The sequence below is a fragment of the Taudactylus pleione genome, unplaced genomic scaffold (genome assembly GCF_031769625.1).
Source record: "Taudactylus pleione unplaced genomic scaffold, aTauple2 ptg000259l, whole genome shotgun sequence".
Classification (NCBI taxonomy): domain Eukaryota; kingdom Metazoa; phylum Chordata; class Amphibia; order Anura; family Myobatrachidae; genus Taudactylus; species Taudactylus pleione.
The window spans coordinates 7,985,708-7,998,979 of NW_028284661.1; the positions used below are offsets into that span (position 1 = coordinate 7,985,708).

Here is a 13,272-nt window from a genome sequence, read left to right on the forward strand (position 1 = left end):
AGGATCACTAAACTATTTTGTCTATATCCAGTATTGCTGGCTTGGTGAACAATTGTGGGTATAAAACCTGATATATAGTTTTATACTTAACTCATACAGTAACTTTTGGAAACAGAAAGCTGAAACATTTCTACAAACATGATACAACTCTGGTGGTTGATCAACAAAATGTAACAAAAAAAACATTGTTCACAACATTTCATTTAATAAAGTTTAGAGCACTTTACAAACAGTGTACTATGTTTTCAAGTGTTTAGGTTTACAATGTCAGCATTCTGTCTGTTGTTATGTTCTAGCTTTATGTTATTAACATTTTTCTGTGGCGCAATAAGGGTTATACACAAATCACAAAATCTGAGGATCTGCAATGCCTCTGTATGTGCACACGTAGGAAACATTTTATGGCAAGTGCATTTCAATTTATACATCTACTTCAGTATTTGGAAACATCCCCAAAAAATCTGTGCACAGGTTTGTGGGTCAGTGGAAGCTGCGGAAAATACGTATCTCAGAAAGGACATAAATATCATATTAATGCTGAACATACAACTTTTTTAGGTCCATCCACTATTACTTTTACATTTTTCTCCCAAACTGCTTATATTATCTCAATTAAAATCTTTAGTTAATCACCAGAGTGAGGAGACATCATGACTTTCAGGCTGGTACATGGAGGAAAGGAGAGGGCAGGGAAGGAGTGGCCATCAGTACTGCTGACTCTACCACACTGGCAGATGACAGTGCAGAGCAGTGGCTGGGGAAGTTCCTGCATCAGCCTTGGTGATCAGTTGTCCATATGGGACTAAAAGAGACAACCTTAATTTTTTGTGGACTCAGAGGTGCCCTCCAGTGGCTGCCAAAAGCTGCCTAATGATAGCATCATCTCTGGCTGCACTAGATTCTGTATAATTGGTGGTACATTAAGAATAAAAACAATTAGCCTTCAAAATAATGCAATGGTGGCACAAATTGGGGACAGCAAAATTGTTTAATACATTCAGTACTATAGGTTCAAACTGTAAAAATCTTCTCAACAATATTTAGCAATTTATCCCACACGAGTGCAGATGAGATGACAAAGGTCTAAATCCTCTTTTTATTTGAAATATAATGTACTAAATATGTTCTTTAAAATGTAAAGAAAATGTAATACAATATGGCTAAAAGAGTAGAAATGATTTAATGTACTGTACAGTATATCCTGCCTTGGGAAGGTTAATACATTATATCACACAGCAATACAATAGAGAAGTTTGCACACATAGGCCCTGATTCAGAACCGGACGCTCTGACCAGAGCGCTCACTCTGAATCAGGGCCCACCTCCTTTAATATGGAGCGTCCTCCTGGACGTACGTATAGCTGTGGGTCACCACCCACAGCATATACGAGCGTGCAGGATGATGACCATCGAAACTGCGAGCAAAAGCCTGCGGTTGAGTTTTTCAACTGCAAGGCCAGGAGTGATTTTGGCTCTATCAGAGCCAAAATCACTCCCACTGACATCACTAGTGATGTCAGTGGGGCCGACTTCAGACGGTAGGCGTTCCCATGGGAACGCCTCCGTCTGGCAGGCACGCCCACCAAAGGGGGCGTGCTGTCAATCAACATCGACAGCACGCCCCCTTTGGTGCGAGACCCCGAGCGATGGAAAGCCTGTCGCTCGCCGAGTCTCGCGCATGCGCACGACGGGAACGCCTCCGTCTGGCAGGCATGCCCCCTTTGATGAGACACTCCGAGCGAAGGAAAGTCCTTCGCTCGTCGCATCTCACGCATGCGCACAACGGAGCTCCCTCCGTCGTGCGCATGCGCAGTGCAGACCATCGACCCACTTGCGAGCGGACAGCCGCGCGCGAGTGGGTCTAAATGAGGGCCATAGTACTGTAATGATATTACTGCCACAGTAACATTCTTAGTACTCCAGCAGCATACAGATGCTTTGCAGTGTACAGATGCTTTTGGGGAAAGCCCTAATAAACAAATTAGTGACCAACTATTTTGCCAACTTACTTGTGATTTCAAAACCTAAAAACCAAAATTCAAGTCCTTTCCCTGTTAAGCACAACAGACATGAATAGGTTCTCCATTCAATCTGTCTGAAGTCCTGCATGTCCCTGAGTAGCTATGCTAATGTCTTTTTTCAAGCCAGGAGTTGTAAAAAAAGACTATGGGCCTGATTCAGACCCACTCGCGAGCGGCTGTCTGCTCGCAAGTGGGTCGATGTTATGGACTGAGCATGCGCACGATGGAGGGAGCTCCGTCGTGCGCATGTGCCAGACGCGACGAGCGAAGGAAAGTCCTTCGCTCGTTGTGTCCGATCAAAGGGGGCGTGCTGTCAATGTTGATTGACAGCACGCCCCCTTTGGTGGGCGTGCCGGGGGCGTGCCTCCCTGACGGGGGCGTTCCCACGGGAACGCCTCCCGTCAAAAGCCGGCCCACTGACATCACTAGTGATGTCAGTGGGAGTGATTTTGGCTCTGATAGAGCCAAAATCACTCCGGAGCTTGCGGTTGAAAACCTCAACCGCAGGCTCCGGCTCGCAATTTCGATGGTCGCGATGGTCACGACCATCGCGGCCATCACAATGCACGCTCGTATAGCCTGTGGGTGGTGACCCACAGCTATACGAGCGTCCAGGAGGACGCTCCATGAAAATGGAGCCCGGCCCTCATTCAGAGCGTGCGCTCTGCTCAGAGCGTACGGCTCTGAATGAGGGCCTATATTATTGTAAGATTTACTAAATGGCAGTTTTGCTGGGGGTTTGAAACCGCTGTACATACTAACCACAATTTTCTCCTCATAACCACCAGAAGTAATGAGTGGCTTTGGACAGTCATTCTCAAATGGCCAGTGATATCCAGTGGTTTACAAATGGCCAAACCACTAGCAATTTGCTTCAATATTATTTTATAAGTAAAGGGACTCTGCATATGCTGGGTCACCTCAGTCTTCTCCTGCTGCGCCTCATCCCATTCTGTCTAGACCCACCCCCTCTTTATCTTCTGCTCCACCCCTGCCCCCTCTGTTATTCTGTCCTGTATCCCCTCACTCTCATGCTTACCCAGTTCAGTTGACCCTGCAGGTAGGCTTGTCCTGTCTCCCTAGCAATGGACATTTAGGATATTTACCCTTGGCTCACACTGTGCATACGGGATACTTTCAGAATCCCAACAGCAGGGCTTCCGGCATTCAGAATGCAGATGCTGGAATCCCAATACTTATCAGAATACTGGCGCCGGCATCCCGTCTGCCAGGATCCCGAAGGTAAGTGGCGAAGTTAGAGTGGCAGTTAAGGTTAGGCATTCTGGGGAGGGTTAGGGTAAGGCACTAATGGGGGAGGGTTAGGTTTAGGGTTTGGGGAAGGGAAGGTTAGGTTTAGGCACTAGGGGGGAGGTTAGGTTTAGGCACCAGGGAGGGTGTGTTAGGGTTAGGGGTTGTTAGGGTTACTTACTTAAACCATCGGGATTGTAACCTGGACGGCATACCGGCATTGGGATTCTGACTGCCGGGATCCCAAGCACCGGCATCCCAAGCGCCGGGCATCCTGTACCCATCCCATGCATGTTTGACATAGAACAGACATTACAGAATTATTATATAAATATATTGGGGCAACAGTAATGTTTAATTTTATTAAGAGAACACTATTATTTATTAATTATATTAAGGGTGCAATATTAATTGTTAATTGGTGCTCAAAATGTTTTTTTGACAACATATATTATTTTATGGTTATATATAAATGGTGCCTACATTGCAAAAAATGTGGATCCGTCATGAAAACATTTTTAACAGCAAACAACAATGATCTTCTGATGGAATAAAAAGCACAAACAGCATGCACTGTGAGTTATCTTGCCTGTTACAACAAACTAATTTTTCTTGGCGGTCATCCATCCAACACTTTACAAAACCGCCTCTTGATAAATTTGGTCATTTCTATTTTACACACGAAAATTAATTTGGGACAGCAAAGTGTTCATGTAAACTGGTTGTTTTGCACCAGTTTTGCCTTAGACAATCTGGGATTTCCCTTGCAAAATTGCAGTGATGTAATTATCTTTCAAATATGTTTGTCTAATACTGTATATCAGGCAAATTTCTTGTATTTAGTAGAACTTGTTTTAAGTGATGCTTCATCTTTTAATAGTAAATAATTATTATAGTTTAATATAAAGTGTAATGTTATTTGTAAATATTTTCATTGTCAGTGCTCAATAAATTTTCTTTTTCAGACATCATCTTTGAATTCCTCTCACATCCTTTACTCTTGATCGCTGACATTTCACCAATGTTCCCTTAAATGTTTGCACACAAATAATTTATTCTCTGTCCCCTTGCATTTCCATCAAAAGTAAGACATTACTTTATGTGTCAGAAACTATATTATATATTTTATAAATATGAGACACATTTAAGAGTAGGTCAATTGTGGTCACAATGATGCATAAAACTGTTAGCAGAAGAAGGGAGTCCAAAATGCAAAGAAAATAAACCTATCATTACATTATTGGAAAAAAAAACACATTAACAGGATAATTCAGAAATATACAAATCATTTGCAGAATTGTTAATTGAGTGCTACAAAAGCAATATACTGTATAAGAACCTGAAAACATTATGACATTACAAAGACTATTTATAGAAATATACAAATAAATCTGGCTACTGCTGGATTATTTGTAACAATGACGACTTGCAGATCAATATACACCAAGATAGATTCTAGAGTGTGTGACTGATCTGGATTTTCCACCTGATAACCTTTAACTTGCAAAACACATTTGTTATAAATAAAAATTCGAAGTGTGTTTATACCATACGGCATGAGATGCCCAGCATGATTGAGATGCCCCGAGACCAGTAACACACCGTATTTTTCTTTACATTTTGTCTTAGTCACTTCGCAGATACAGTGAAAAGCCGCTCACAGTGTACTAGAGATACTAGGCTACGACTTTCACCACACAGGAATTGGTTTTACATATGTATAAAGTCGCAGCTAAAGCACAAGGAACATGAGGAAAAGGTGAGGCTGCTCGCATCACAGAGCTTTTTACAGTCGCACACAGATGTACAAATGATGCAAGCCCCATAGGTCTGTGTATGCTAACAATGCAGTTCTGTGGCTTTCAGTTGTTTCATTTATGCAAGCTGCCGGATCATAGACAAACATGAGAAAGGTTTCCTGTTTCCCCCTCCTCCACCCCGGCACAGGCAACATCTCAAATCATGACCACAATAACAATAATATATAACACAATTTTCCAAGAGTCCACAATATGCAATACAAGGGGCGGAACAAAAGGATGGTTGCTGTGCATGCATAGTGGCAGAAGCTTCTCCTACCAAGGGGCAGACGTGCTATAGTGGCATTTATTATGCCTCTATAGCTCTTCCTACTCTTATTGAGGCAAAGTACAAAGTAATAATGTTGAGATACATAAAACTCCTTGGCTTCCATAGTGGTGGAGAGAAAACTCCCCCCTCTGGCGATGCACAGCATATCAGTCTAGTGCTGGTGCACTGTAACTTAAGATCTTAACCTTTTTTGTCAGAATTGTAATGTAAACAATTTTAATATTAAATTATCCTTTTCAATAAGCAAAACAGAAATTGTATTTTTAGATCTGAATATTTATATTAAGGATGGATCTGTACAATCTAAGAACTATAACGACAGACTCCAACAGCTATATAGATAGGACCACTCAACACCACAAATATTGGTTGGATAGTATACCTTATGGACAATTTTTAAGAATGAAGCGAAACTGCACTGAAAATTAAATCTGAGACACAAATTAAATGAAAAATCTGAGACACTTCATCAAAAAAGGTTATGGCCCAAAATGTATACAGAATGCTCATAATAAAGTCAAAGAAATTGATAGGAAAGATTTACTTAAAGAAAGTAAAAAAACCCGACAAAAAGAATGAAAATTTAGAGTGGGCTTTAATTTGTAATTATAATTCCCATTTTCAAAAGATTGAGGGCCTGATTCAGAGCCGGACGCTCTGACCAGAGCGCTCGCTCTGAATCAGGGCCCTCCTACCTTAACTTGGAGCGGCCTCTTGGACGCTTGCATAGCTGTGGGTCGATGTTCCCCACCGCGCATGCGCACGACGGAGGGAGCTCCGTCGTGCGCGAGACCCGGGGAGCGACGGGCTTTCCATCGCTCCGGGTCTCCCACCAAAGGGGGCGTGCTGTCAATGTTGATTGACAGCACGCCCCCTTTGGTGGGCGTGCCTGCCAGATGGAGGCATTCCGGGTCTCGCACATGTGAAAGATAGAGCCGGCTCCATTGTGCGCATGCGCACTGGGCAACCATCAACCCGCTTGCAAGTGCATAGCGCTCGCGAGCAGGTCAGAATCAGGCCCTGCTGAGGGTAGGGTATTGTTAATTTTAGTAGCAAAATTGTTTCTGAAAATTGTGTAACCATCATAAGTGGGACAAAATAATTTTTTTAACCTATTTGTATTTATATGAACTGAGAGCTTTAATCTCAGGAGTTAGGGGGTCATTCAGACCCACTCGCGAGCGGCAGTACGCTTGCAAGTGGGTCGATGTTCCCCACTGCGCATGCGCACGGCGGAGGGAGCTCCGTCGTGCGCATGCGCGAGACTCGGCGAGCGACGGGCTTTCCATCGCTCGGGGTCTCGCACCAAAGGGGGCGTGCTGTCGATGTTGATTGACAGCACGCCCCCTTTGGTGGGCGTGCCTGCCAGACGGAGGCGTTCCCATGGGAACGCCTACCGTCTGAAGTCGGCCCCACTGACATCACTAGTGATGTCAGTGGGAGTGATTTTGGCTCTGATAGAGCCAAAATCACTCCAGGGCTTGTGGCAGGGAGACCCTACCGCAGGGTCTCCGTCGCAAGTCCGATGGTCGTGATGGTCAAGACCATCGCGACCATCTTTTTGGCCGCTCGCATATGCTGTGGGTGGTCACCCACAGCTATACGAGCGGCCAGGAGGCCACTCCATTTTCATGGAGGAGGGCCCTGATTCAGAGCGAGCGCTCTGGTCAGAGCGTCCGGCTCTGAATCAGGCCCCAAGTCCCTAAAGAGTTTAATGGGAACTTTTAGCTCAAATGTTTTTTACAATATGTTATTATAATATGTTTTCTTTAATACAAGACATGTATTATTATCTATTTTTTATATAAGATACAGTATGTATCTATTTTTATTTTAATGATGTTTTTCTTGTATTAAGCTCTCTTTTGATATTTTATTGTGATATGTCCGATTAAGTTTTTAGCAGTATTGCAATTTTTATTCGATTATTTTTATCTTTTATTCTATATTGAACCTGAAGAATTATGAGGATTACTTATGACAGAAGGACATCTGGGAGACAAATACTCAAAATTTTCAAATGAACTGGGCCATTTCCATAGACACATATGATGAAATGCCTATGGAATGCAGTGGAACGCATGTTGGAATACAAACAAGGAAGTACAGTGGCCGTCTTGTTCTGGTTTTGCTGATGACGTCACTTCGATCCCGCGGCAATTGCGGAAACACCGGGAACTGCCACTGGCACAGGGGGAAATGATTAGAGTAATTACACTTACTACATAAAGGGCATACAGCAGTGCAGTCACCATGCCTCTGAGGAAGGCCCGAGAGGTCCGAAATGCATTAGGCTGGTGACGCTGTACCTCTGGATGGATGCCTGTGGTGCTGGTTATCTCCCACTGCCACATGAACTGACATCAGGTTGCCGGGACCCTAAAGTCTGCCTAATTACACAATCTATCCAGATTAGACGTGATGACACCCTAGAAGCAAAAGGTTCTGGGGGAATTTTTACCTTACTATGGTGATTGATATGCTTATTCAATTATTTTTAATGTGAGTGTTCTGAAGTAAAAAACTGGAACTTTTCTTGCAAATAGTGTTGCAGTATTGTTCTCTGTTTACTTTTGAGGAATTAATCATTAAGCCAGTGGTTCCCAAACTTGTTTGAATCATGGCGCACTAGTGTATCAGCATTGTTTTCACGGCACCCCTAATCCAAAAGTTTGGTATTGAAAAATTCAGAAAATCTTTTATTAAAGTAGTAAGCTGAAGTAAACTGTGCTACCTGTCATCCTTAGGCTCAGTTATGTGGTGGTGGATAGCTTTATGGTTCTGTTGGTGCTCATATTTACATTACATTGATCATAAATAATTTGGTTTGATTCTGGACCACCAGCCTGAGACACCGCTGCAAGTGTGGGGTGTCATGACACACAGTTTGGGAACCACTGCATTAAGTGTTTATTTGGTAAAGCACTAAAGAGTTGTAAAAATCTATTCTTACATCCACCTAATAAGGAAAAAGTCCAAAACCTTACCTATTTGGATTTGAATGGAAACATTACAGCAGTGCCACTATGTAAGGAACTTGCATGATTACCTATTTCTGTCATGGGGAACTTACTTTTACATTTCAACTCTATTAATATTCTCTGTGTGAAGCTATCAGGGTGCCATTTATGGAACATTTATTTTGATATACACATACCAGCATGTAGTCCTGCCGAAATGTGAAAAAACGATAAGCATTTGGCACTTAGCAACTCTTTTTACATCTCTCCCCAAATCTGCTATGTGTGCTGATCTGAGGGCTCAATCAGAGCACATGACAGAGAGCAGCTGAGACAGGTGTTTTAAAATGAAGTACTGTAGGAGAAAGTGTGTTTAAAAAGCTCACCTCTGTCTACTCTTAACTATATTATGTACAGCGCAGTATGAATATTTATTATGGGCTGTTTAACCTTTTCTTGACAACTTATGTTAATTATATGAATGTTTGATACAGAAAGTTAATTTTTTAGACTCTCTCTTACAGCCTTTATCAGTATTTTTAAAAATTGGTTCCTGATGGATCCCTAATGGGGCAGGATTCTGAGTGATCCCTGTAGCCACTATGCTGAACGCCCATGGAAGCCTGCTTACTAATTTATGCTAATGCAAGACTTTACCTTTGTATACTGAAATTTGTGTGACTGCATGAGGAAGCCTATCCCACGCACTGTTCTTACATCCAAAGAAATTATCATTAATATAAGGAGTCACATCAGCCCCATGCTCAGTGCAAAAGATCCATCTGAAACAAAAGTCCCACCCGCATGCTAGGATCTAGCAAGGAACCCAGGTCACATGATCACGACATGTACATGAGCAGAAGAGTATTGTGTAATTGCATGGTCACCACCCAGAAACACTAATTAAATGTAAGTGGGATCTGTTGAAAGACGGATCAATCAGTGGCGTAAAGGAGCACATCCACTAGACGATGTACTCCCTGTCCAATCTCTAAACTATTTTCCCTTGATTTTTTTCCCTTGAAATTTTATCTTTCAGTCTGAACGATTTGCACACGATTTGCAAACTATCTTTAATAGATCAAGTGACATTGACCTGCATGTTCAGTCGACTGACGAGACGATCAAACGATCGTTGATCATTAACAACCAAACACTGCATGATTTATAAACGATTGAACGATAACGATGTAGTTAACGTTCAATCGCCTGCTAAAATCGTGCAGTGGATGCCCCCCTTAACTACCACCCCTGCAGACCCTGCGGTGGCTTGTGGGGCGCAGTGGTGGGGGGGCTGCAGATTCCATGCGGACTAGCCGTCCACATGAAATCTGCTGAAAACGGCCCTCCAAAAATGGAGACATATGCTAGAGGTCCTACTGGACCTCTAGCATCTGTTAGTCACCCAGGCAGGGCGGTAAGTGCAGTCTGCACTACTCTACTAGTATAACAACAATACAGCCGCCGGCGCCGGCAGCTGTGTGTTTGTTTTAACAGCCGATGAGAGTCAGATAGACTCATCGGCTGCTTGCCTTGCGCCCACTGCCGGAGCCGGGCTCTTCCGGCTTCCGCAGTGGGTGATGGGAGAGACGTCATGACGTCTCTCCCATCATGCAGAGCGGGCCGGCCCGGGAGGATGCCAGATGGAGGAGCAGATGCCGGAGCGTGGAGCAAGGTAAGTGGATTTTTTTTTTGTGTCTGTCTGGCGGGGGGGGCGGAGAGTGTTTACTACTACGGGGACTGCATAGAGGGGGATTACTGCTGGGGGGGACTACAACTGGGGGACAACTACCACTGGGGGCACTGCTGGGAGGACTACTTGGGGCACTGCATAGGTGGGGATTACTGCTGGGGGCACTGCATAGTTGTGGATTACTGCTGGGGGCACTGCATAGGTGGGGATTACTGATGGGGGCACTGCATAGGTGGGGTCTACTACTGGGGGCATTGCTGGGGGAGGATTACTAGTGGAGGCACTGCTGGGGGGGACTACTACTGGGGGCATTGCTGGGGGGACTACTACTGGGGGCATTGCTGGGGGGGACTACTACTGGGGGCATTGCTGGGGGGGACTACTACTGTGGGCACTCCTGGGGGGACTACTACTGGAGGCACTAGTGGGACCACTAAAGGGGGCACTGCACTGGTGGGACCACTACTGGGGACACTGCACTGGTGGGGATTACTGCTGGGGGCACTGCATAGATGGGGATTACTGCTGGGGGCACTGCATAGGTGGGGGACTACTACTGGGGGCATTGCTGGGGGAGTACTACTACTGGAGGCACTTCTGGGGGGGACTACTACTGGGGGCACTGCTGGGGGGTTAGTACTGGGTTACTATATAAGGGGGACTACTACTGGGGGCACTGTATAAGGGGCACTGCATAGGGGGACCACTACCTGGGGCACTATATAGGGGCACTGCATAGGGGGACCACTACTGGGGGCACTGTATAAGGGGCACTACTGGGGGCACTCTATAAGGGGCACTGCATAAGATCTTGTGTAGCTATCCGAGAGGGGGAGAGGGTGCAAGGTTTAAGAAATGCCTAGGGTGCCAAGAATCCTTGCACCAGCCCGGCACCCAGGGGCTCCCGCGTGCACTGTAGTGACCCACCGAGTACAGCCGCTTCCTGCTGTCTGACAGGTACTAATACTGGCTCTCTCTCTCCTCTTCCTCGGGGCTGTCAGACACTGGTGGGGGAAGCCGATGGGTCTGCAGTGGCCACAACCTGACACCCCCCACACCCAGGCCACTCAGGATGTTGGATGTGTACCAGATGCTGCTGCATGCAGGCTCCAATGCTGTGTCTCTGTGTACTGGAGCAATGCTCTGCTTTTGTGCTGTCTGTTTACGGGAGGGATGATCTGTGCAGGATGCTCATTATGGTGATGAAGATTGGTGCTCTGTGATACATGGTGTACTGTACATATAAATGCAGTGTGAGGGATGCTGGCGGTATAGGATGCTTTATACGACTGGGAGGGATGCCCTGTGACTAGCAGGGATGTCCTGTGAATTAGAAGGGATACCCTGTGACTAGAAGGAATGCCCTGTGACTAGGAGCAGTGCTCTGTGACTAGCAGGAATGCTCTGTGAATTCAAAGTAGCACTGGCGCCACCATTTAAATACACTCCCAAATATATATATATATATATATATTTTACCCCTGGCAATGAGCATGGAGCCGCTGGCAATGAGCATGGAGCCCCTGACAATGGGTATGGAACACCTGACAACAAGTATGAAATCCTTGGCAACAAGCATGAAACACAGAGACCCCGTGCATCTAGCATGAAACCCCTGGTAATGAGCATAAAACCCCTGAGCAGGTAATTTAAAAGTAATTAGAAGCCTTACTTTGTGGCATAAAAAGGTGTCAGGGGCAAATATGTAGGTGGCACTTTGGTATTACAGTTTGTGGCATAATGTGTAATGGGCATTATGATGTGTAAGGGGCATTAGGGTGTGTGGCATAATGTGTAAGGGGCATTACTACAAGGAGGAAAAATACTGTAAACTGTCTAGTGGGGGGAGTGGGAGCACATTTTTAACTTTTGCATTGGGAGCCAAATTGCATATAAATGGCCCTGTAATTATTTTACCAAAATACAAAATGCCGTGGGGGGAGGTGAAAGAAACATTTTTGGCAGGGGGAGCAAAATTTATAGTTACGCCACTGCGATCAATTACTACACACTAGTGATCTCCATTTATGTGCATATACTTGATCCGTCTTATGCGCAGAAGCCAAATTCTATCTTTTACTGAAATCTGCAAGATCCATGTGTGTTACAGTACTTTCAATCTGCCCCACTGTCCAGTGTATAAGGAGTCCAATGTGTACATGTATGTTATGGGCCTGCCAGTACTAGGTCGTTCTGATGCTGTCCCAGACTTGCTCCAATGCTCCCCAAAGCAAAAGACTTGGATTGAGGAAGGTGACCCAACTCCAGGAAAAAACAAACATTCATCTCAGGCAGGCTGGCCCTATGGACGCATCTAATGGTTTATTGTGATCACTGGCCTTGTATATGTTTGAAGTATTACATACACTGTACTTAGTATGAGGCGGACTAAAGCTTGCTAAGAGCCAAATATGCCCTTTATGTTGGCTGACAACACTTGCTCTAAGGTCAAGTATTCAGAAGCCCCATTGTAGAAATCCTGCATTTGTCCCTATAAACATTGTGTGGAGCAACTGTCTTTCTCCAGCAGAGAGAATAATAGTAATGAAAAACACCAGGCACACAGCTACTCCAAACTGACAGATAACTACAATAATGTCCAGCATCAAAGCAAAAACATATCTAAGTCAAGATGAAGGAAGTTCAGTTGGAAAAAATAGAAAAGGACAGTTATATTTGACATTAGCTCACAATTTGAAGACTTTCGCAATGACTGATTCAGGTTTCTGGCCTCCACTGTTTTTCTTTATTTCAACAGTGATGCACTGCTGGTAGTTATAAAGTAATGCCAGATGCCTATGACGGCTTCATTACTGTGGTTGATTTTCAAACAAAAATAAAAATGTTGTGTTTATTTTTGAGATGCTGTGACCAATCTCTCCAGCACTTATTATCAATCCTCATTCAAAGTCGCATAAATTGTGATATGCTGCCATATTCACTGCAAATTATATGACATTAGATATATCTGCCTATATATATATATATATATATATATACATATATACACACACACAGTAGTACGTCAATTGCCGAGGATAGTATTTAATGCAGGGGTGGTGGTTATATAGGATCGGTATGAAACACCGCCCGACACCAGAAGACCGACAACAGAAGACCCCGACAGGTAAGTTTTTCAACTATTACTAACCCTCTCCCCCCCTAACACTCCCTTAGGGATGCCTAACCCTAACCTCCCCTCCAAGTGCCTAATCCTAACTCCCCCTGTAAGTGCCAAAACCTAACCCTAAGTCCCCCC

At 44.4% G+C, this 13,272-nt stretch overlaps 1 protein-coding gene across 1 annotated transcript in view; it reads right to left on the reverse strand.

Annotated features, from left to right (window-relative positions):
• Window positions 1-13,272, reverse strand: part of TBC1D32 (TBC1 domain family member 32) — a 484,474-nt gene that overhangs the window by 87,176 nt on the left and 384,026 nt on the right. The window lies entirely within an intron of this gene.